The sequence below is a fragment of the Protopterus annectens genome, chromosome 16.part0 (assembly GCF_019279795.1).
Source record: "Protopterus annectens isolate FY-2018-M chromosome 16.part0, PAN1.0, whole genome shotgun sequence".
In the NCBI taxonomy this organism is placed as follows: domain Eukaryota; kingdom Metazoa; phylum Chordata; order Ceratodontiformes; family Protopteridae; genus Protopterus; species Protopterus annectens.
The window spans coordinates 801,608,121-801,634,726 of record NC_056750.1 but is presented as its reverse complement, the minus strand read 5'-3'; the positions used below and the strand labels follow the sequence as shown (position 1 = coordinate 801,634,726).

The following is a 26,606-nucleotide window of genomic DNA, read 5'->3' as shown; positions in this document are numbered from 1 at the left end:
CGACAGCAATCTAACTTTAGTGTGTAGCTTCATGCTTATGTTTGCTTTCTACAGCTTTAAATTTCTGGTATATGACTGCAAAAAGAAAATACCATTCAGTCTTGAGCCTGGGGCAGGGCAACAAGTTTATGATTTCAATAGACAGGGGTTGTGTATTTTGTGACATAAATAAATATTCTGCTTACAACAGGAGTAGTTTTGCAGGTCAGTTTAGAATGTTTACCTTATGCCCTAAGTGATAAGAAAAGAGGGATATCTTATCTAACCCCGCATTCTTTTTATGTAGAAATATGGATTCCAAATTAAAATATGATGGTGAGACCTTCATTTCATTTTTCCATGGGGAAAAGTGGGACGTTTAGTATAATAAACTAAACACTTTGCCTAATATTCTGTGGGTAACAAGTTATGGTATACCTAGTTTAATTATAGGGTTGACAACAACTGTGAAACTTGTTTGGGTTGTTACCCAGAAGTGTATTTGAACAGTTTATACATTCGGTTTGATGCTTCACCTTACACAGTATTGACAGCCCACCTCAAAATGTTTAATTAAAGACAAAGTGCTTTACAATACAGCACCCAAAAGGACATGCAAATGTCACCCCACCAAAGTTATAAATCAATAAGCACCCAAAAGGACATGCAAAGGTCACCCCACCAAAGTTATAAATCAATAAGCACCCAAAAGGACATGCAAAGGTCACCCCACCAAAGTTATAAATCAATAAAATTGATTGTTCACTCAGTTTCTGAGAATCCGAAACAAGTATTAACATTGTAACAAAAGTAAAGTCAATAATACTACATGACGTGTGCGCAGCATCATACATGAACATCAGGTAACTGCTAGTATGTTCACACCTGTAACTGCATGAGTAAATCAAAGGTTCACTCAGGTGTTATTCTTGGTCAGAGATGAACAGTCTGGTACCAGACTAAACCCATCAGGGTCTAATGCTCCAGCTGCTGTCTCTCAGACCACCTTAAACCTGCTTTCACATTTGCTAGTTATTTAATTCAACTGCTAGTTATTGGTAATCTTTAAACCACATCCTTCTACTAATACATGAAAACTGAGAAATACACGTAGGTACCAACACAAACCTGATATGGTCAATGCCCAGGCTTGACAGAAAGGATGTTTGTAACTAAGATAATCCAAGGAAAGAACCGCTACTACCACTGTTATGAACCTTGCATAATGGACATGGGAAGACCCCCCCCAAAAAAGGGTAACCACAAACTCCACATCTAATGCAGGTTGCAAGAAAGAATTGCAAGCACAGCTAGACATTACCCCTTCCTATTCACCAACACTGCCTGCAGTCAATGTGCTAACTGTAGATCACGAGGCTACCACAGATGACGGTCTTGGCAGCACATGGCTAGATATCCACAGACAAGGTTCTTTCATTATCAAGCCTCTACACATATGCATTTAACATAGAACTCAGGGGCCTGACAGGTGCTGATCATTTGTGACAACTGACGCCAGCTGCAGTAATATCAGAAAAACCAAGTCCTACTGCATTCCCATTCAGTCAACAGGTAGCCTACACAGCTATAAAATAAATCAAACAATTCTACTCATGTTACATGTTAATTCAGTTAGAATCAAACCCTACTCTGTTCTGCTTAAAATAAATTGTTAAATATAGTGAAATAAATACTGAAGCTTTAAATTTAATACACCGCCTGTAATATCTTCCTGTCTTATGTACATATTGTAAAGCTATAAAAATTAATAAAATATTTTAAAAGAAGTGCTAAAAAGCAACCACCTTGGACTTCACTAGATGAACGTTTCACACTCACTCACTTTTACTTTTACATCATCGGGAATCATGATATCAACTATCCTAAACAATATATCTCCATGAAAACGACACCCACCACATTCACATTTATTTCTAGAAATAACTCGTACCAACCAATTAGGCATGTCTAGTGTCCCATATCCCAGAGCCTGTCCCCCATATTACATCCTAGTCTACTACGAATGCCTCATTACTGACACCAGATGTTCACGGTAGCAGAGAATGTTTTTGTAAAGAAGACGGGGCACAGTTGAGACCAGTATTACTCACTTTAACAAGTATTTTTGTTAAGCCATCGTGTACTCCCTTCCCACTATAATGTCACTGCCAGTCCACCTCCTTACCCTTTGTGTCCTGCTTCAACTTCTCCTTCTGCTGTCTCTTAAAACCAAATGCTACAAGTGAAAACCAGATTATGTCCGTCTCTCTTTTCTTTCATCAGCCTACAAACAAGAACACTATGCTATGCCTGTCAGCATTTACTCAGCATATAGTTGTCTTTCCTGCAAACCAGCAAAAGCAGATGACTGCAAGTTGAAAATTTGTCATGATACTAACATAGTAACAGAATACTTGATACAGCATCCAAACATAAGACCCCCCCCTTAAGACATTCTGAAAAACAAAACCAATGCAGCAAACAACATGCACTGCAACTCGGCATGTTCTAAAAGTAACTAGCCATGTACACTGCTGCAGGTAGGGAAGGTCTCAGCAGTGAAACAGCATAATGCCCAGCCCAAGAGATTTGCCAATAGCAGTGCAAGGAATGTTGTGACAAAATGTTGCTTATACCAAGTATCATAGACCGCATATTTTTATAACCAATGCAAAAGTGACTTTAGAACAGAATTGAAAATCAATAAGTGAAATATAAATTGTACTGGAGAAATATCACTTTGTGAGAAAATGAGTTACTCAAAATTCTTATGCAGAACATGAACTGTGAAATTTCTGCTGAAATTAACTCACCAGGAGTCTTGGGTCAAACATGAGCAAAACCGTCTGATGCCATAGCTTTCAAAGTTTGCAAACATTTACGCAGAATCTAGTTGCCTTTCTTACTACCCAGTCAAACAGCATGACTGCAAGCCGAAAATCCGTCATGATATCAACACAGTAACAGAATATTTGATTCAGTGTTTGAAAAGAAGACTCCCCATCAGTTTATTCAGGAAAAAAAAAAAACAATACAGCTAAAAGCACACATTGCAACTTGGCATGCTCTGTAATTAGCCAGTCATGTGCACTGCTGCATGTATGGGCCGACCCAACAGTCATGTAGCTCCATGCCTAGGCCAAGAGCCTAACCAATAACAGGGCAAAGAGCATCTTAATAAAATGCTTTGTATACTGAAAATCACAGATAAGATATTTTCACAACCAATACAAACATTTTTAGAACATGGGATGGAGACGACAGCAATCTAACTTTAGTGCGTAGCTTCATGCTTATGTTTGCTTTCTACAGCTTTACATTTCTGGTATATGACTGCAAAAAGCAAATACCATTCAGTCTTGAGCCTGGGGCAGGGCAACAAGTTTATGATTTCAATAGACAGGGGTTGTGTATTTTGTGACATTAATAAATATTCTGCTTACAACAGGAGTAGTTTTGCAGGTCAGTTTAGAATGTTTACCTTATGTCCTAAGTGATAAGAAAAGAGGGATAATTTATCTAACCCCGCATTCTTTTTATGTAGAAATATGGATTCCAAATTAAAATATGATGGTGAGACCTTCATTTCATTTTTCCATGGGGAAAAGTGGGACGTTTAGTATAATAAACTAAACACTTTGCCTTATATTCTGTGGGTAACAAGTTATGGTATACCTAGTTTAATTATGGGGTTGACAACAACTGTGAAACTTGTTTGGGTTGTTACCCAGAAGTTTATTTGAACAGTTTATACATTCAGTTTGATGCTTCACCTTACACTTACACAGTATTGACAGCCCACCTCAAAATGTTTAATTAAAGACAAAGTGCTTTACAATACAGCACCCAAAAGGACATGCAAATGTCACCCCACCAAAGTTATAAATCAATAAGCACCCAAAAGGACATGCAAATGTCACCCCACCAAAGTTATAAATCAATAAAATTGATTGTTCACTCAGTTTCTGAGAATCCGAAACAAGTATTAATGTTGTAACAAAAGTAAAGTCAATAATACTACATGATGTGTGCGCAGCATCATACATGAACATCAGGTAACTGCTAGTATGTTCACACCTGTAACTGCATGAGTAAATTAAAGATCTACTCAGGTGTTATTCTTGGTCAGAGATGAACAGTCTGGTACCAGAGTAAACCCATCAGGGTCTAATGCTCCAGCTGCTGTCTCTCAGACCACCTTAAACCTGCTTTCACATTTGCTAGTTATTTAATTCAACTGCTAGTTATTGGTAATCTTTAAACCACGTCCTTCTACTAATACATGAAAACTGAGAAATACACGTAGGTACCAACACAAACCTGATATGGTCAATGCCCAGGCTTGACAGAAAGGATGTTTGTAACTAAGATAATCCAAGGAAAGAACCGCTACTACCACTGTTATGAACCTTGCATAATGGACATGGGAAGATCCCCCCCCCAAAAAAGGGTAACCACAAACCCCACATCTAATGCTGGTTGCAAGAAAGAATTGCAAGCACAGCTAGACATTACCCCTTCCTATTCACCAACACTGCCTGCAGTCAAATAGTACATTCTGTCTGTTATGACTAACAGAATGTGCTAACTGTAGATCACGAGGCTACCACAGATGACGGTCTTGGCAGCACGTGGCTAGACATCCACAGACAAGGTCCTTTCATTATCAAGCCTCTACACATATGCATTTAACATAGAACTCAGGGGCCTGACAGGTGCTGATCATTTGTGACAACTGACTCCAGCTGCAGTAATATCAGAAAAACCAAGTCCTACTGCATTCCCATTCAGTCAACAGGTAGCCTACACAGCTATAAAATAAATCAAACAATTCCACTCATGTTACATGTTAATTCAGTTAGAATCAAACCCTACTCTGTTCTGCTTAAAATAAATTGTTAAATATAGTGAAATAAATACTGAAGCTTTAAATTTAATACACCGCCTGTAATATCTTCCTGTCTTATGTAAATATTGTAAAGATATAAAAGTTAATAAAATATGAAGGAGAAAGGTGATTCCAAAAATCCTGATAATTACAGGCCCATATCACTTTTGAATATCGACATGAAAATCATGACATCCATTCTGGCGAGTAGACTGAAAAAGGTAATAAATCTAATAATATCAGAGGAACAGGCGGGGTTTATGGATGGGAGACAGACCACGGACAATACCTTAACGCTTCATACCTTAATCTCTTATGCGAAATATAAAAACCTGAATTTCTACGCCCTAATAATCGATGCCCAGAAAGCATTTGATAGGGTTAATTTGGTTTATTTATTTGATATATTACCATATTTTAATATACCGCAGGAGTTTATCTCAACGTTAAGGATACTATACAATAATGCATACACAAATTTATTTATAAATCACGAATGCTCGAATAGGATACAAATCAAAAATCGTACCCGACAGGGCTGCCCATTATCTCCCATCTTATTTAATCTGTACTTGGAGCCCTTATTTTTACACCTTAAGCAAAATGTCTTTTATAATTCTCCAGTACTGTATACTGTAAAGGTTAGGATGGCTGCCTTCGCAGATGATTTAAACATATATTGTACCACACCTGTTTCCGATACTGAAAAAATATTAGCTGCAATAGAAAGCTTTGAGAGAATTTCCAACTACAAGCTAAATTTTAAAAAATCTAAAATATTCCCATTAAAGACACCCACACCCTTTTCAGTGCTACCATTGATAGGGACAAGCAATGACGGAAGAAAGGATAAAATATCTGGGGATTGCATTTTCAACTGAAAATAGAGATTTTTTTATAAACAACGTAAAGTCAACTGCAGATCAAATAACATTGGATTTAGAAAGATGGAGTAAATTGAAGTTACCAATGATGGCAAGAGCAGCAATTATAAGAATGAATGTTCTTCCCAGAATGTTATATATTTTTAGAGCTGCACAACTCAGAATTACGAAAACATTCTTTAAACAACTTCATATAGGATTGGGGAGATTTCTTTGGGAACCCAGGAAGACAAGAATATCATATGAAAAATTGATGGCTCCAAAAAATAAGGGGGGCTGAAGTTACCGGATTTTGAAATTTACTATTTAGTGATTCAGGCCAACAGGATTTTAAAGACGTCTTACTTCGACAGTGATAGTAGAAAATGGACACCCAAATGGGTGCTCCTAACGTATAAGCATATAAGTGAAGTGGGAGTCAATGTTAAAGCATTACCCTTTCTGAATAATCGAACAATGAGTAAATATAAGTTAATGGAGCACATCAAGAGCTATGTAACGGCAATTCAAACTCTTTTTGTTTCCTTAAACTTACTACAATATATGATGGTTTTCCAACCGTTTCATGGGAACCCAAACTTAACAATTGGTAGTCAATTGATAGATCTAAAGAAATTCCCCTTAATTAAGGAGTTAACTGTACTTGATTTATATCCTTTTCTAGGAGTAGCAGTACATGATATTTTAAAAGGAATGGAACTTCCTATTTCCTATTTAATTATTGTAAGACAGCTAAAAGACTTGGTAATAAACTATTTTAATAACTTTGAAATGAAAGGGGAGGACTTAATCACTTCTCGTAATCTGTGGGAAGCGCTGTTGCAGGATAGAAAATATATAACCGCAGCATATAAATTGATAAAAGAGAGGAAGTACAACAATTATATTCTTTTATCGAGTTACTGGAGGGAGAAATTGATATTGTCAGATGACAATAAGATATTGGAGGCATTTAGTTTAACATTAAAGTCCGTATCCCTTCAGAAATTGGTATTTACACAGCTGATGATATTTAACAACGCATACTATACTCGTCTCACTCTTCACAAATTTGATGCGAAGAATTCACCCAAATGCCCACAATGCTTAGATCAGACAGCGGATTTGCTTCACATGTTCTGGAGTTGTAAGTGCATTTATAAATTGTGGAATTCACTAGAATTGCAGTTACAAAAAATGGGCTACCAAAACTCAACACTCTCTTGGGAGTTTATGATTCTTCATATTCCCCCGGAGAATTTAGATAAATCAAAAAGGATTGTAATTATGAATATTTGCTTATTAATGAAATTATATATAGCCAAGAATTGGTTGAACCCAGCCCAGACATCGTGGGAAAATTTCAGATTGTTGGCAATAAAACACATCTTAGCGCATAAACTGTTAATTAGTGACCATAAGAAACATATCAACAATATAAAAATATGGGAGCAAATTTTTAATATTGTGTTGGCTTAGAGGTTCCTATCCACTTTTTCTCGGGACCCAGAGTACAGTGTAAAATCAATCTTAGACTAGATAGAGGAGGTAGAGAAAATATAGATTGTTGGCTTTGATTTGTTAATGTTGTTTTTTTTATTTTTTTTTCCTTTTGATTGTTAGTGCTGTACCTTTGATCAGTACATGAGGTTGATATATATGTGAAATTAACCAATGGAAGCATTTTGTATATATTGTATATAATGTGTGAATTTGTAATATGGTTGTGAAAAACAATAAAAAATGATTATTGAAAAAAAAAAATTAATAAAATATTTTAAAAGAAGTGCTAAAAAGCAACCATCTTGGTCTTCACTAGATGAACGTTTCACACTCACTCACTTTTACTTTTACATCATCGGGAATCATGATATCAACTATCCTAAACAATATATCTCCATGAAAACGACACCCACCACATTCACATGTATTTCTAAAAATAACTCGTACATGTTCTAAAAGTAACTAGCCATGTACACTGCTGCAGGTAGGGAAGGTCTCAGCAGTCAAACAGCATAATGCCCAGCCCAAGAGATTTGCCAATAGCAGTGCAAGGACTGTTGTGACAAAATGTTGCTTATACCAAGTATCATAGACCGCATATTTTTATAACCAATGCAAAAGTGACTTTAGAACAGAATTGAAAATCAATAAGTGAAATATAAATTGTACTGGAGAAATATCACGTTGTGAGAAAATGAGTTACTCAAAATTCTTATGCAGAACGTGAACTGTGAAATTTCTGCTGAAATTAACTCACCAGGAGTCTTGGGTCAAACATGAGCAAAACCGTCTGATGCCATAGCTTTCAAAGTTTGCAAACATTTACGCAGAATCTAGTTGCCTTTCTTACTACCCAGTCAAACAGCATGACTGCAAGCCAAAAATCCGTCATGATATCAACACAGTAACAGAATATTTGATTCAGTGTTTATTCAGGAAAAAAAAAAAGCAATACAGCTAAAAGCACACATTACAACTTGGCATGCTCTATAATTAGCCAGTCATGTGCACTGCTGCATGTATGGGCCGACCCAACAGTCATGTAGCTCCATGCCCAGGCCAAGAGCCTAACCAATAACAGGGCAAAGAGCATCTTAATAAAATGCTTTGTATACTGAAAATCAAAGATAAGATATTTTCACAACCAGTACAAACAGCTTTAGAACATGGGATGGAGACGACAGCAATCTAACTTTAGTGTGTAGCTTCATGCTTAGGTTTGCTTTCTACAGCTTTACATTTCTGGTATATGACTGCAAAAAACAAATGCCATTCAGTCTTGAGCCTGGGGCAGGGCAACAAGTTTATGATTTCAATAGACAGGGGTTGTGTATTTTGTGACATAAATAAATATTCTGCTTACAGCAGGAGTAGTTTTGCAGGTCAGTTTAGAATGTTTACTTTATGTCCTAAGTGATAAGAAAAGAGGGATAATTTATCTAACCCCGCATTCTTTTTAAGTAGAAATATGGATTCCAAATTAAAATATGATGGTGAGACCTTCATTTCATTTTTCCATGGGGTAAAGTGGGACGTTTAGTATAATAAACTAAACACTTTGCCTTGTATTCTGTGGGTAACAAGTTATGGTATTCTTAATTTAATTATGGGGTTGACAACAACTGTGAAACTTGTTTGGGTTGTTACCCAGAAGTGTATTTGAACAGTTTATACATTCAGTTTGATGCTTCACCTTACACTTACACAGTATTGACAGCCCACCTCAAAATGTTTAATTAAAGACAAAGTGCTTTACAATACAGCACCCAAAAGGACATGCAAATGTCACCCCACCAAAGTTATAAATCAATAAAATTGATTGTTCACTCAGTTTCTGAGAATCCGAAACAAGTATTAACATTGTAACAAAAGTAAAGTCAATAATACTACATGATGTGTGCGCAGCATCATACATGAACATCAGGTAACTGCTAGTATGTTCACACCTGTAACTGCATGAGTAAATTAAAGATTTACTCAGGTGTTATTCTTGGTCAGAGATGAACAGTCTGGTACCAGACTAAACCCATGAGGGTCTAATGCTCCAGCTGCTGTCTCTCAGACCACCTTAAACCTGCTTTCACATTTGCTAGTTATTTAATTCAACTGCTAGTTATTGGTAATCTTTAAACCACGTCCGTCTACTAATACATGAAAACTGAGAAGTAGGTACCAACACAAACCTGATATGGTCAATGCCCAGGCTTGACAGAAAGGATGTTTGTAACTAAGATAATCCAAGGAAAGAACTGCTACTACCACTGTTATGAACCTTGCATAATGGACATGGGAAGACCCCCCCCCTCCCAAAAAAGGGTAACCACAAACCCCACATCTAATGCTGGTTGCAAGAAAGAATTGCAAGCACAGCTAGACATTACCCCTTCCTATTCACCAGCACTGCCTGCAGTCAAATAGTACATTCTGTCTGTTATGACTAACAGAATGTGCTAACTGTAGATCACGAGGCTACCACAGATGACGGTCTTGGCAGCACGTGGCTAGACATCCACAGACAAGGTCCTTTCATTATCAAGCCTCTACACATATGCATTTAACATAGAACTCAGGGGCCTGACAGGTGCTGATCATTTGTGACAACTGATGCCAGCTGCAGTAATATCAGAAAAACCAAGTCCTACTGCATTCCCATTCAGTCAACAGGTAGCCTACACAGCTATAAAATAAATCAAACAATTCCACTCATGTTACATGTTAATTCAGTTAGAATCAAACCCTACTCTGTTCTACTTAAAATAAATTGTTAAATATAGTGAAATAAATACTGAAGCTTTAAATTTAATACACCGCCTGTAATATCTTCCTGTCTTATGTACATATTGTAAAGATATAAAAATTAATAAAATATTTTAAAAGAAGTGCTAAAAAGCAACCACCTTGGTCTTCACTAGATGAACGTTTCACACTCACTCACTTTTACTTTTACATCATCGAGAATCATGATATCAACTATCCTAAACAATATATCTCCAAGAAAACGACACCCACCACATTCACATGTATTTCTAGAAATAACTCGTACCAACCAATTAGGCATGTCTAGTGCCCCATACCCCAGAGCCTGTTCCCCATATTACATCCTAGTCTACTACGAATGCCTCATTACTGACACCAGACGTTCACAGTAGCAGAGAATGTTTTTGTAAAGAAGACGGGGCACAGTTGAGACCAGTATTACTCACTTTAACAAGTATTTTTGTTAAGCCATCGTGTACTCCCTTCCCACTATAATGTCACTGCCAGTCCACCTCCTTACCCTTTTATATCTATGTCCTGCTTCAGCTTCTCCTTCTGCTGTCTGTTAAAACCAAATACTACAAGTGAAAACCAGATTATGTCCGTCTCTCTTTTCTTTCATCAGCCTACAAACAAGAACACTATGCTATGCCTGTGAGCATTTACTCAGCGTATAGTTCTTTCCTGCAAACCAGCAAAAGAAGATGACTGCAAGTTGAAAATTTGTCATGATACTAACATAGTAACAGAATACTCGATACAGCATCCAAACATAAGACCCCCCTCAAGACATTCTGAAACACAAAACCAATGCAGCAAACAACATGCACTGCAACTCGGCATGTTCTAAAAGTAACTAGCCATGTACACTGCTGCAGGTAGGGAAGGTCTCAGCAGTCAAACAGCATAATGCCCAGCCCAAGAGATTTGCCAATAGCAGTGCAAGGAATGTTGTGACAAAATGTTGCTTATACCAAGTATCATAGACCGCATATTTTTATAACCAATGCAAAAGTGACTTTAGAACAGAATTGAAAATCAATAAGTGAAATATAAATTGTACTGGAGAAATATCACTTTGTGAGAAAATGAGTTACTCAAAATTCTTATGCAGAACATGAACTGTGAAATTTCTGCTGAAATTAACTCACCAGGAGTCTTGGGTCAAACATGAGCAAAACCGTCTGATGCCATAGTTTTCAAAGTTTGCAAACATTTACGCAGAATCTAGTTGCCTTTCTTACTACCCAGTCAAACAGCATGACTGCAAGCCGAAAATCCGTCATGATATCAACACAGTAACAGAATATTTGATTCAGTGTTTGAAAAGAAGACTCCCCATCAGTTTATTCAGGAAAAAAAAAACAATACAGCTAAAAGCACACATTGCAACTTGGCATGCTCTATAATTAGCCAGTCATGTGCACTGCTGCATGTATGGGCCGACCCAACAGTCATGTAGCTCCAGGCCCAGGCCAAGAGCCTAACCAATAACAGAGCAAAGAGCATCTTAACAGAATGCATTGTATACTGAAAATCACAGATAAGATATTTTCACAACCAATACAAACAGCTTTAGAACATGGGATGGAGACGACAGCAATCTAACTTTAGTGTGTAGCTTCATGCTTATGTTTGCTTTCTACAGCTTTAAATTTCTGGTATATGACTGCAAAAAGCAAATACCATTCAGTCTTGAGCCTGGGGCAGGGCAACAAGTTTATGATTTCAATAGACAGGGGTTGTGTATTTTGTGACATAAATAAATATTCTGCTTACAACAGGAGTAGTTTTGCAGGTCAGTTTAGAATGTTTACCTTATGTCCTAAGTGATAAGAAAAGAGGGATAACTTATCTAACCCCGCATTCTTTTTATGTAGAAATATGGATTCCAAATTAAAATATGGTGGTGAGGCCTTCATTTCATTTTTCCATGGGGAAAAGTGGGACGTTTAGTATATTAAACTAAACACTTTGCCTTATATTCTGTGGGTAACAAGTTATGGTATTCTTAGTTTAATTATGGGGTTGACAACAACTGTGAAACTTGTTTGGGTTGTTACCCAGAAGTTTATTTGAACAGTTTATACATTCAGTTTGATGTTTCACCTTACACTTACACAGTATTGACAGCCCACCTCAAAATGTTTAATTAAAGACAAAGTGCTTTACAATACAGCACCCAAAAGGACATGCAAATGTCACCCCACCAAAGTTATAAATCAATAAGCACCCAAAAGGACATGCAAAGGTCACCCCACCAAAGTTATAAATCAATAAAATTGATTGTTCACTCAGTTTCTGAGAATCCGAAACAAGTATTAATGTTGTAACAAAAGTAAAGTCAATAATACTACATGATGTGTGCGCAGCATCATACATGAACATCAGGTAACTGCTAGTATGTTCACACCTGTAACTGCATGAGTAAATCAAAGGTTCACTCAGGTGTTATTCTTGGTCAGAGATGAACAGTCTGGTACCAGAGTAAACCCATCAGGGTCTAATGCTCCAGCTGCTGTCTCTCAGACCACCTTAAACCTGCTTTCACATTTGCTAGTTATTTAATTCAACTGCTAGTTATTGGTAATCTTTAAACCACGTCCGTCTACTAATACATGAAAACTGAGAAGTAGGTACCAACACAAACCTGATATGGTCAATGCCCAGGCTTGACAGAAAGGATGTTTGTAACTAAGATAATCCAAGGAAAGAACCGCTACTACCACTGTTATGAACCTTGCATAATGGACATGGGAAGATCCCCCCCCCCAAAAAAAGGGTAACCACAAACCCCACATCTAATGCTGGTTGCAAGAAAGAATTGCAAGCACAGCTAGACATTACCCCTTCCTATTCACCAACACTGCCTGCAGTCAAATAGTACATTCTGTATGTTATGACTAACAGAATGTGCTAACTGTAGATCACGAGGCTACCACAGATGACGGTCTTGGCAGCACGTGGCTAGACATCCACAGACAAGGTCCTTTCATTATCAAGCCTCTACACATATGCATTTAACATAGAACTCAGGGGCCTGACAGGTGCTGATCATTTGTGACAACTGACGCCAGCTGCAGTAATATCAGAATAACCAAGTCCTACTGCATTCCCATTCAGTCAACAGGTAGCCTACACAGCTATAAAATAAATCAAACAATTCTACTCATGTTACATGTTAATTCAGTTAGAATCAAACCCTACTCTGTTCTACTTAAAATAAATTGTTAAATATAGTGAAATAAATACTGAAGCTTTAAATTTAATACACCGCCTGTAATATCTTCCTGTCTTATGTACATATTGTAAAGATATAAAAATTAATAAAATATTTTAAAAAAAGTGCTAAAAAGCAACCACCTTGGTCTTCACTAGATGAACGTTTCACACTCACTCACTTTTACTTTTACATCATCGGGAATCATGATATCAACTATCCTAAACAATATATCTCCATGAAAACGACACCCACCACATTCACATGTATTTCTAGAAATAACTCGTACCAACCAATTAGGCATGTCTAGTGTCCCATACCCCAGAGCCTGTCCGCCATATTACATCCTAGTCTACTACGAATGCCTCATTACTGACACCAGATGTTCACGGTAGCAGAGAATGTTTTTGTAAAGAAGACGGGGCACAGTTGAGACCAGTATTACTCACTTTAACAAGTATTTTTGTTAAGCCATCGTGTACTCCCTTCCCACTATAATGTCACTGCCAGTCCACCTCCTTACCCTTTTATATCTGTGTCCTGTTTCAACTTCTCCTTCTGCTGTCTGTTAAAACCAAATGCTACAAGTGAAAACCAGATTATGTCCGTCTCTCTCTTCTTTCATCAGCCTACAAACAAGAACACTATGCTATGCCTGTCAGCATTTACTCAGCATATAGTTGTCTTTCCTGCAAACCAGCAAAAGCAGATGACTGCAAGTTGAAAATTTGTCATGATACTAACATAGTAACAGAATACTCGATACAGCATCCAAACATAAGACCCCCCCCCCCAAGACATTCTGAAACACAAAACCAATGCAGCAAACAACATGCACTGCAACTCGGCATGTTCTAAAAGTAACTAGCCATGTACACTGCTGCAGGTAGGGAAGGTCTCAGCAGTCAAACAGCATAATGCCCAGCCCAAGAGATTTGCCAATAGCAGTGCAAGGAATGTTGTGACAAAATGTTGCTTACACCAAGTATCATAGACCGCATATTTTTATAACCAATGCAAAAGTGACTTTAGAACAGAATTGAAAATCAATAAGTGAAATATAAATTGTACTGGAGAAATATCACTTTGTGAGAAAATGAGTTACTCAAAATTCTTATGCAGAACATGAACTGTGAAATTTCTGCTGAAATTACCTCACCAGGAGTCTTGGGTCAAACATGAGCAAAACCGTCTGATGCCATAGCTTTCAAAGTTTGCAAACATTTACGCAGAATCTAGTTGCCTTTCTTACTACCCAGTCAAACAGCATGACTGCAAGCCGAAAATCCGTCATGATATCAACACAGTAACAGAATATTTGATTCAGTGTTTGAAAAGAAGACTCCCCATCAGTTTATTCAGGAAAAAAAAAAACAATACAGCTAAAAGCACACATTGCAACTTGGCATGCTCTATAATTAGCCAGTCATGTGCACTGCTGCATGTATGGGCCGACCCAACAGTCATGTAGCTCCATGCCCAGGCCAAGAGCCTAACCAATAACAGGGCAAAGAGCATCTTAATAAAATGCATTGTATACTGAAAATCAAAGATAAGATATTTTCACAACCAATACAAACAGCTTTAGAACATGGGATGGAGACGACAGCAATCTAACTTTAGTGCGTAGCTTCATGCTTATGTTTGCTTTCTACAGCTTTACATTTCTGGTATATGACTGCAAAAAGCAAATACCATTCAGTCTTGAGCCTGGGGCAGGGCAACAAGTTTATGATTTCAATAGACAGGGGTTGTGTATTTTGTGACATTAATAAATATTCTGCTTACAACAGGAGTAGTTTTGCAGGTCAGTTTAGAATGTTTACCTTATGTCCTAAGTGATAAGAAAAGAGGGATAATTTATCTAACCCCGCATTCTTTTTATGTAGAAATATGGATTCCAAATTAAAATATGATGGTGAGACCTTCATTTCATTTTTCCATGGGGAAAAGTGGGACGTTTAGTATAATAAACGAAACACTTTGCCTTATATTCTGTGGGTAACAAGTTATGGTATACCTAGTTTAATTATGGGGTTGACAACAACTGTGAAACTTGTTTGGGTTGTTACCCAGAAGTTTATTTGAACAGTTTATACATTCAGTTTGATGCTTCACCTTACACTTACACAGTATTGACAGCCCACCTCAAAATGTTTAATTAAAGACAAAGTGCTTTACAATACAGCACCCAAAAGGACATGCAAATGTCACCCCACCAAAGTTATAAATCAATAAGCACCCAAAAGGACATGCAAAGGTCACCCCACCAAAGTTATAAATCAATAAGCACCCAAAAGGACATGCAAAGGTCACCCCACCAAAGTTATAAATCAATAAAATTGATTGTTCACTCAGTTTCTGAGAATCCGAAACAAGTATTAATGTTGTAACAAAAGTAAAGTCAATAATACTACATGATGTGTGCGCAGCATCATACATGAACATCAGGTAACTGCTAGTATGTTCACACCTGTAACTGCATGAGTAAATCAAAGATTCACTCAGGTGTTATTCTTGGTCAGAGATGAACAGTCTGGTACCAGACTAAACCCATCAGGGTCTAATGCTCCAGCTGCTGTCTCAGACCACCTTAAACCTGCTTTCACATTTGCTAGTTATTTAATTCAACTGCTAGTTATTGGTAATCTTTAAACCACGTCCTTCTACTAATACATGAAAACTGAGAAATACACGTAGGTACCAACACAAACCAGATATGGTCAATGCCCAGGCTTGACAGAAAGGATGTTTGTAACTAAGATAATCCAAGGAAAGAACCGCTACTACCACTGTTATGAACCTTGCATAATGGACATGGGAAGATCCCCCCCCCCCAAAAAAGGGTAACCACAAACCCCACATCTAATGCTGGTTGCAAGAAAGAATTGCAAGCACAGCTAGACATTACCCCTTCCTATTCACCAACACTGCCTGCAGTCAAATAGTACATTCTGTCTGTTATGACTAACAGAATGTGCTAACTGTAGATCACGAGGCTACCACAGATGACGGTCTTGGCAGCACGTGGCTAGACATCCACAGACAAGGTCCTTTCATTATCAAGCCTCTACACATATGCATTTAACATAGAACTCAGGGGCCTGACAGGTGCTGATCATTTGTGACAACTGACGCCAGCTGCAGTAATATCAGAAACACCAAGTCCTACTGCATTCCCATTCAGTCAACAGGTAGCCTACACAGCTATAAAATAAATCAAACAATTCTACTCATGTTACATGTTAATTCAGTTAGAATCAAACCCTACTCTGTTCTACTTAAAATAAATTGTTAAATATAGTGAAATAAATACTGAAGCTTTAAATTTAATACACCGCCTGTAATATCTTCCTGTCTTATGTACATATTGTAAAGATATAAAAATTAATAAAATATTTTAAAAGAAGTGCTAAAAAGCAACCACCTTGGTCTTCACTAGATGGACATTTCACTCACTCACTTTCACTTTTACATCATCGGGAATCATGATATCAACTATCCTAAACAATATATCTCCATGAAAACGACACCCACCACATTCACATGTATTTCTAGAAATAACTCGGACCACCCAATTAGGCATGTCTAGTGTCCCATACCCCAGAGCCTGTCCCCCATATTACATCCTAGTCTACTACGAATGCCTCATTACTGACACCAGACGTTCACGGTAGCAGAGAGTGTTTTTGTAAAGAAGACGAGGCACAGTTGAGACCAGTATTTCTCACTTTAACAAGTATTTTTGTTAAGCCATCGTGTACTCCCTTCCCACTATAATGTCACTGCCAGTCCACCTCCTTACCCTTTTATATCTGTGTCCTGCTTCAACTTCTCCTTCTGCTGTCTCTTAAAACCAAACGCTACAAGTGAAAACCAGATTATGTCCGTCTCTCTTCTCTTTCATCAGCCTACAAACAAGAACACTATGCTATGCCTGTCAGCATTTACTCAGCGTATAGTTGTCTTTCCTGCAAACCAGCAAAAGCAGATGACTGCAAGTTGAAAATTTGTCATGATACTAACATAGTAACAGAATACTTGATACAGCATCCAAACATAAGACCCCCCTCAAGACATTCTGAAACACAAAACCAATGCAGCAAACAACATGCACTGCAACTCGGCATGTTCTAAAAGTAACTAGCCATGTACACTGCTGCAGGTAGGGAAGGTCTCAGCAGTCAAACAGCATAATGCCCAGCCCAAGAGATTTGCCAATAGCAGTGCAAGGAATGTTGTGACAAAATGTTGCTTATACCAAGTATCATAGACCGCATATTTTTATAACCAACGCAAAAGTGACTTTAGAACAGAATTGAAAATCAGCAAGTGAAATATAAATTGTACTGGAGAAATATCACTTTGTGAGAAAATGAGTTACTCAAAATTCTTATGCAGAACATGAACTGTGAAATTTCTGATGAAATGAGCAAAACCGTCTGATGCCATAGCTTTCAAAGTTTGCACAGGAGGATATTTCTTTACAATTTTCCAATTACTAGCACACATATCTGTTGTGTATATCCATGGGTGCACACACACTCACGCACACACACACACACACACACACACACACACACACACACACACACACACACACACACACACACACACACACACACACACACACACACACACACACACAGTCTCATCTCAGGCTTTGTCCCTACCGAATGCTGCACTGCTGCAGTCATCCCTCTCCATAAAGGGCTACAAACCCTGGGAATTATTGCCCCATTAGCCTGATGAGTCTCATATGTAAAGCTATGGAGCACATCATCATGGACCTGATTAACAAAGATATAGGAAATCTTGAAATTCTAGACCCCACGCAATTTGGCTTTGTGAAAGGGAGATCATGCCTGCTCAACCTGGTTGACTTCTTTGAGTCAGTCACGAGAGCTGTGGATGAAGGTAAGGCAGTGCATACAGCCTATCTTGATCTGGCAAGGCCTTTGATGCCATTCCTCTCTCGGGAATTATTGATACACTTACCAAACTAGGCATCAACCCCTATATCACTAGGTGGGTTGCAAGTTGGCTCACAGATAGGACACACAGTGTGAAAGTAGCGGACTCCAAGTCAGACTGCCACCCAGTCACGAGTGGAGTCCCATAGAGATCGGTCCTGGGTCCTCTCCTGTTCGGCATCTACTTCTCAGAAGTCCAGGCCAACACAAAAGGACTCTCACTGACCTAGTTCGCAGATGACTGCAAGCTAGGAGCCATTATTAACTCCGCAAGTGATGCAGACATCCTATAGAGAGGCCTCACTGAGACCAATGACTGGTGTCAAAATCATGGCTTTAAGCTTAATGCCAAAAAACACATCATCATCTCCTTTGGTAAAAACTCAATTCCCACTAATTACCACATTGATGGGAGCCCACTGAACACTGAAGGTGTTATAAGAGATCTTGGGACGCAGGTTGACAGCAACCACTCCTTCGACCACAACATTGCAACTGTGGTTAGAAAGTCCTTCTATGTGGCACATCTCATTACCAAGGGGTTTGCATCCAGGAAGAAAGATGTTTGTGTAATGTGGCATACACACATGTCCACATTCACATCGACCACATATGATCGGCCAAACAGAAGCATGACCACAGTTTGTATACTTGTCTTGGACAGAGCTGGGGCAGCAAACCAACCAGCTGTTTTCCAGTGGTTGGAGAACTTCCTTGTACAGTCCAGTAGGCCAAGGCAGACAAGTCTGGTCTTCAGAAATACGACCTGGCCTCAGACTTTCCACACTGTAATAGGACAACATATCCTGGTCATATTTTTGTTAAATTCACAGGTTTACTCTATGTAGTTTACAACCTGTGACTTGAAATTCCTGTCCTACAAGGTTAGTGCTGTCCTTCCTGGAGGAGCTGAGCTACAGTTTTCACTAGATTTCACAGCTTGGCCAATTTACATATTCATGCTCGAATTACCACTGAGAAGCTTGTGACTCAACACAATATTACAGTTAGACTCGAAACTGTTGATGAATGGAATATTCACACAAAAGTTACTACTAAATCTAATACAATACAATAATTTTGACCAACTTGTTTTAAATTTGATAATGTATAAAGTTTCCAAATATTGAAGGTTGTAAAATATTCTGGCAAGAGCTACACAAATAGTTGCTCTAAGTGCACAAAAGCATTTGAATTACAAGCAAGTGACTGAATAAAACAAAAACATTTTTGCACTGGAGCAATCTCCTACACACCCTGCTTTCTCGCCAAAATGATGGTGAATGTGGAACACAATCATAGAAGAAACCTAGAAGAAGAAAAAAAAAAAAATCACATTTTTAACAGAATATAACTAGTCTTGATGAAATGTACCACCATTAGATCGAACTTAAAGATGATGGCCCTTCCTATTCAATACTAGGCCTCAAGGAATCTAAATGGAAACTGTATTTTGCAGATACAAAGTACACTATATTGTGTGTAGAATTATAAATAAAAGTAAGTAACCATTTGACCCTTCACACTTAAATCTGCCTGGGAAAGCTAGAAATGTCACCCTAATTATAGTAACGATCAAAGTTAAGCAGCTTGGTACAAGGCCAAAGCAATCAAGGTCTAACAATCCAGCCATCATCCTCAAGACCAAATGATAACAAATGAACCCAAACCACACCAACTACACTCAAACTTAGCATGATAAAGGAATGAAGCACTCACTACACTGCCTTATTCCATTTAAGAAATCCTGGGAGCCCCCAAAATTCCCAGTCTCCCATGTATATTTTCAGCATAGTGACTGTTGAATATTCATAATGATACACATCTTGTTGCACTCCCTTCACCAATACTTTCCACATATGCAATAGTTACTATCCTAAACAGAGGACACAGCTCAGCTAGGAGTCTGGATTTGTAGCTCAACTGCTTTATTAAAGAACTTTATATATATATATATATTTATGCACAAGTTTATTAGGTAAACTGGTTAAGTTACTGCCTATTAAACCTTAGTAAATAAATCTCACAAATTATAGAAAGTTTTATTGTTTACCAAAGTTCTCATTTGAGTCCTGCATGCATTTACTGAAGGACAATTATGCCCTTTATAGTCATTAGATAATGTGATCACATTCCCATGTTAGTTCTGGTATACAGTAAAGGTCAACAAGCTCCTTTAACGTGCACACACGTGCATGTTAGAAGAATTACATAAAGAATTTTGCACTCATTTTATTTTCACTAAAGATCACTGCATTCCAAGACAAAAATATCTTAAATTCTACCACCTATTTGTTAATAGAATGTAAGTTTAGCAATGCTTAATAAGTTTTTTAAGTCCATGACATTAAGAAACAATTACAGGGACTGCTCATCTAAGCTTGCTTAGAGAATCACGCATTACTTCTTACTAATGATATCATGTGTGTGCAGCATCAGACATGAACATCATGTAATTGCTAATATGTTCACATCTGCAAATGCATGAGTAAATCAAAGATCCGTCCAAGTGTTAATTTGGGTCAAAGTTGAGCAGGCTGAAAACAAAATGAATTCATCCATCTTCCATCATTCTGGCCATCATAAAGCAGCTGGCTATACAAATAATATTTGCTAGTAGTTTGTTTGGTAAACTGGTTATGGGATTTGGGGGGGGGGGGGTAGTGTCAAATCTTCATAGTCTCCCAAAAGTGCATTAAAAAGCAAACATGCACAACAACTCTCTCTGAATAGACCAGACAAATCATGGCTGAAGGCAGCATGATCCTCCCTTCCGAGTATCCGTTTACAAACCTACCTATAAAACTACTGCTGCTAGGAGCTATTTTCACATGCAAATAATAATGTGGATCTTGCATTAAGAAGAGTAAAGGGGTAATTCAGTCAGGACTCTTTCCATTCTCATACACTTGTCTTTCTCGGGGAGCCCTGATTTGTGAAAAATGGAGTCTTGACAACAATAACAGTTTCCCTTCACCTTTTCCCTTTCAAATCTAAATGGTTCTTGCACTTTTAAACAACTGGATGCAGGCAGCACAGCTCCAACCGTGTGTGTGTGTGTGTGTGTTTGTATGTATGAATGCAGTGATGATGAAATTTGCCCTACTTGACATGTGTGTCCCGACAGTCTACCAGACAACAGTAAGGCAGCCTAATATAAACTGTACATTGTAGAACGCACAGAGATCCTGCCAATCATTTATCAGATAAATCAGACTGTTTTTTTAATGTATCCCTATACCCTTCTTATTTAACAGGTAAATGTTAAGCCATGAAATAAAATGATGCAGCACCAGATGTGCCTGTCAATTCATGCATCTGTAGGTCACTTGTACCTTTGTTACGAAAGGTCTGCTGTTGCCAATACACCTGTGTCTGTTGTTTTATAACTATCCTTTACTATAAAGCATTCCAGCCACAAAGAAAGGAAAATGAAATATCTACGAAGAAATGGTAGAAAGAAAAAATACACTAAGATGGTTTTAATTAGGTGGTTGGGAAGGAAGCCAACGCCAAATGCTGCCAGACTATATCCATTAATCTGTTGTTAACTGCATCTACTGTACTTTCTGCTTATACAGTATTCACAGCCTACCTTAAAATGTTTTAATGAGAACCAAACTGCATTTATCATCACAGGTTCATAGGTGTGTACTAGGCTATTGATCCTGGAGCCTTTACAAGCCCAGCTAAAAAAAATTCCCCAGGCATCCTGCCACCCGATGTTAGTTCACAGTGCCCCTATCCAGTAGGGCAACTGGAATGATCTCTGGAATGAAGTTTCTCTTACCCATCCACTCGTCAAGATTTCTTTTGAAGAGGGACAGCGAGGTGCTCTGCCTGACATGAATGGGAAGCTTATTCCAGAGTATGGGCAGTCTTTGGGAGATGAACATATCACTCCAGAATGTTCTGTTAATTGTATAGTTTGTAACAAAGCAGCCAAAGGGACTTTCAAAAGTCAACTCCAGTAAAAGTTATAAATCAATAAAATTGACTGAGAATCTGAAACAAGTATTAACATTGTAACAAAAGTAAAGTCAATGATATCCCATGATGTGTGTGCAGTATCATACATGAACATCAGGTAACTGCTAGTATGTTCACACCTGTAACTGCATGAGTAAATCAAAGGTTCACTCAAGTGTGACTTTTGGTCAGAGTTGAGCAGTCTGGTACCAGACTAAACCCATCAGGGTATAAAACACTAGTTGCTGTCTCTCAGACCACCTTAGCACTTCTTGCATGGTTGCTAGTTATAGGCTTTAATTTCCCATCAATGGAAGTCTTTAAACCACATTCTCCTACTAATACATGGGAATGGGGAATAGAGGTAGGTACCAACACAAATCCAATTTGGCCAAAGCTCAAGCTGTAGAGAAAGAATGTATACACCTAAGATAATCTGAGAAGAATACATCCCCGGTGCCATCACAGTTCTGGGGGGACACTAAGGAAATAGCCACTAGGAGAGAAAAACAAGCTTTCAGATACATGTGTTCTGGCTGTTTTCCAGAAATCACTGACTGAAAATGCACAACTTACCGTGTGTTCAAGTCACCATCTGCAATCTCCAGCACAGAATCTATCAAACAAATCAAGTGTACAGGCTGTGTTCATGAGGACTTAGTACTTGAAACCATGAAATTCATCTGAGTGAGGCGAGTCATCTTTGTACAGCTAGCTGGCTTACAGATGAGAACATTTTTCTTAACTAAACTGGACTTCCCAGACTGTAATACGATTCTTTATATCTGGTTCAAGACAAGATTTTACAAGGCCTGCCATGGAAGGGGTTACCAGGACAATTCAGCAACTTTTGATGGTGGGAGTACTTTGAGAAAATAACAGAAGTTTTGTAGTTGGGAGCCCCACCCTCGCCCATCCCATCACTGGCACAATATGTTCTTGTATGCTGTTGTGCTGCTACTTATAAAAATAGGAAACAAATCTTCACACTGAGCATGGCCGGTACTGCAGTCTGTCTTTTGTGACTGTCAGATCACTCAAACCAAACCCCATCCTGCATGAAAACTGCGGGATGGTACTTTAAGAAATAAGTGTACAAAGGAGGTTAAAAGGAGCACAAGGTAATCATCACCGACTGAGAAGGATACCCACCCATGTTTAGAAAGCATTATCTTCAAAGATGGTCTCAAGACATGTTGTGACTTGCAATGAAACTAGAAGGGTAACAGGGCAGTTGTATGTGCAACAGCCATGCCGGACAGCATGTAGCTACCCAGCCACAGACATGGTCCTTCCATTATCAAGCCCCTGTGCATATGCATTTAACACAGATCTCGTGGCATCAGGCAGGTTCTGAACATTTGTGACAACTGACACCAACTGCAGTAGTCTCAGAAAAAACAAATCCAAGCACATTCATATCCAGTCTCCAGGTATCCTACATGGCTGTAAAGGAAATCAAACATTACTGCTCATGACCCATCTTAACTCAAAATCAAACTCTACTCCATTTTAGTTAAAATGAATCGCTAAATATAATGAAGAACAATACTGAAGATTTAAGTTTAATGTATTAGAATGCATCCACAATATCTTCCTATCTTTTATGTATATACAGTAAATATCTTAAAATTAGTAAAACTATTCAAACAGGAGCACTAAAAAAACTACCACTTTGTTCTTTACCAGATAGACTTTTCACTGTCACTCACTTTTACTGGTACATCACAGGGAATCTTGACATCAGGTATCCCTTAAATGTAAACCAGGTAAATCTTAAATGATTTCTCAACTTGAAATAAATGACCACAACATTTTCGTGCCTTTTTTGAAATACCATATAATAACCAATTATGCAAATTCAGAATCCAATACCCTATAGCCCGTCGCCCCATATTACATCCTAGTCAACTATGAACACCTGATCATCACCTTATCACCTCCAGATATTCACAGTAGCTGACAATCTTTTTTTTTTTTTTTTTTTTTTTTTTTTTTGTAAGGAAGGCAGGGTACAGTTTGACAGCACTATTATTCACTTTAATATAACAAGTATTTCTGTTTGGCAACTGGGTGTTCCCTTATTATTGTAACATTACCGTCAATCCACCTTCTTACCCTTTTATATCTTCATCGTCCTCTGTCTTCTCCTTTTGCTGTCCCTTCGTATTAAACACTACAAGTGAAAAAACACATTAAGCCCACCTCTCTTCTGACTCATCAACCTATAAACAAGAACACAACAGCCCAGCCAACATTTACGCAGAATCTAGTTGCCTTTCTTACTACTTAGCAAAACAGTATGACTGCAAGCCGAAAATCTGTCGTGATACCAACACAGTAATAAAATATCTGATTCAGTGTTTGAAAAGAAGACTCCCCATCAGTTTATTCAGGAAAAAAAACAATACAGCTAAAAGCACACATTGCAACTTGGCATGCTGTATAAGTAGCCAGTCATGTGCACTGTTATATGCATGGGCAGTCCCAACAGTCATCTAGCACCACTCCCAGGCCAAGAGCCTAACCAATAACAGAGCAAAGAGCATCTTAATAAAATGCTGTGTATACTGAATGTCAAAGACAAGATATTTTCACAACCAATACAAACAAACAGCTTTAGAACATGAGATGGAGATGACAGCAATCTAACTTTAGTGTGAAGCTTCATGCTCATGTCTGCTTTCTACAGCTTTAAATTTCTGGTATAAGGACTGGAAAAAGCAAATACCAATCAATCTTGAGCATGGGGCAGAGCTAGAATTATATGATTTGAAGTGATGGGGTGGTCTAGGGTGGTTATGTATTTTGTGACATAAATAAATATTCTGCTGACAGCAGGAGTAGTTTTGCAGGTCAGTTTTGAATGTCTTGAAATGTAATGAAGACCTTATGTCCTAAGTGATAAGTAAAGAGGGATAACTTATCTTATCCCGCATTCTTTATGTGTATAATTATGGATTCCATATTAAAATATGATGGTGAGACCTGCAAAACTACTCCATAGTTAGTTTAAATATAGGGTTGGCAACAACTGTGAAACGTGTTGTTACCCAGAAGTGTATTTGAACAGTTTATACATTCAGTTTGATGCTTCACCTTACACTTACACAGTATTGACAGGGAACCTCAAAATGTTTAATTAAAGACAAAGTGCTTTACAATACAGCACCCAAAAGGACATGCAAATGTCACCCCACCAAAGTTATAAATCAATAAGCACCCAAAAGGACATGCAAAGGTCACCCCACCAAAGTTATAAATCAATAAGCACCCAAAAGGACATGCAAAGGTCACCCCACCAAAGTTATAAATCAATAAAATTGATTGTTCACTCACTTTCTGAGAATCCAAAACAAGTATTAACATTGTAACAAAAGTAAAGTCAATAATACTACATGATGTGTGTGCAGCATCATACATGAACATCAGGTAACTGCTAGTATGTTCACACCTGTAACTGCATGAGTAAATCAAAGGTTCACTCAGGTGTTATTCTTGGTCAGAGATGAACAGTCTGGTACCAGACTAAACCCATCAGGGTCTAAAACACCAGCTGCTGTCTCTCAGACCACATTAAATCTGCTTGCAGGTTTGCTAGTTATATGCTTTAAGTGCTCATTACTGGAAATCTTTAAACCACGTCCTCCTACTAATACATGAGAATGGAGGAATAGAGGTAGGTACCGACACAAACCTGATATGGTCAATGCCCAGGCTTGACAGAAAGGATCTTTGTAACTAAGATAATACAAGGAAAGAACTACTCTAATACCACTGTTATAAACCTTGGATAATGAACATGTGCCCTCCAGGAAGACCCCCCCCCCCAAAAAAAAAGAGCAGCCACAAACCCCATATCTAATGCTGGTTGCAAGAAAGAATTCCAAGCACAGCTATCTATTACCCTTCCTATTCACCAACACTGCCTGCAGTCAAATAATACATTCTGTCTATTATGACTAACAGAATATGCTAATTGTAGATCATGAGGCTACCACAGATGACGGTCTTGGAGGAATTTTTGGGGTGCTAAGGAAATAGCCAATAGGAGAGAGAATGAGTTTTCAGATAAAACGTGTTCCGGTGGTTTCTCAGAAATCACTGATTGAAAATGCACAACTTAGCCTTTGTTCAAGTCACCATCTGCAACCTCCAACACTGAACTTATCGTACAAATCAAGTGTACAGACTACATCTATGAACACAATACTTGAAACCATGAAAGTCATCTGAGTGACCTGAATAAGAATCAACTTTGTAGAGCTAGCTGGCTTAAGGTAAATAAAATTTCTCTGACTAAACTACTTCCCAGACTCTAATGTTGTTCTTTAAATCAGGCTAAAAACAAGATTTTACAAGGCCTTCCATGGAAATGACTACCAGGACAATTCAGAAACATTTGAGAGTAGGGATACTTTGAGAAAATAACAGAGACTGGGTATTATCAAGAC

General features: G+C 38.1%; 7 non-coding genes across 7 annotated transcripts; all 7 read right to left on the bottom strand.

Annotated features, from left to right (window-relative positions):
- Nucleotides 1–811: 811 nt before the first annotated feature.
- On the bottom strand, nt 812–985 carry LOC122791114. The gene has a single exon (XR_006363089.1).
- A 3,018-nt stretch (nt 986–4,003) lies between these two features.
- On the bottom strand, nt 4,004–4,177 carry LOC122791121. The gene has a single exon (XR_006363095.1).
- A 4,949-nt stretch (nt 4,178–9,126) lies between these two features.
- On the bottom strand, nt 9,127–9,300 carry LOC122791117. The gene has a single exon (XR_006363091.1).
- A 3,050-nt stretch (nt 9,301–12,350) lies between these two features.
- Nucleotides 12,351–12,524, bottom strand: LOC122791119. The gene has a single exon (XR_006363093.1).
- Nucleotides 12,525–15,630: 3,106 nt separating this feature from the next.
- Nucleotides 15,631–15,802, bottom strand: LOC122791120. The gene has a single exon (XR_006363094.1).
- Nucleotides 15,803–22,239: 6,437 nt separating this feature from the next.
- Nucleotides 22,240–22,413, bottom strand: LOC122791110. The gene has a single exon (XR_006363085.1).
- A 3,140-nt stretch (nt 22,414–25,553) lies between these two features.
- Nucleotides 25,554–25,727, bottom strand: LOC122791111. Its single transcript, XR_006363086.1, has one exon.
- Between the last annotated feature and the right edge of the window lie 879 nt (nt 25,728–26,606).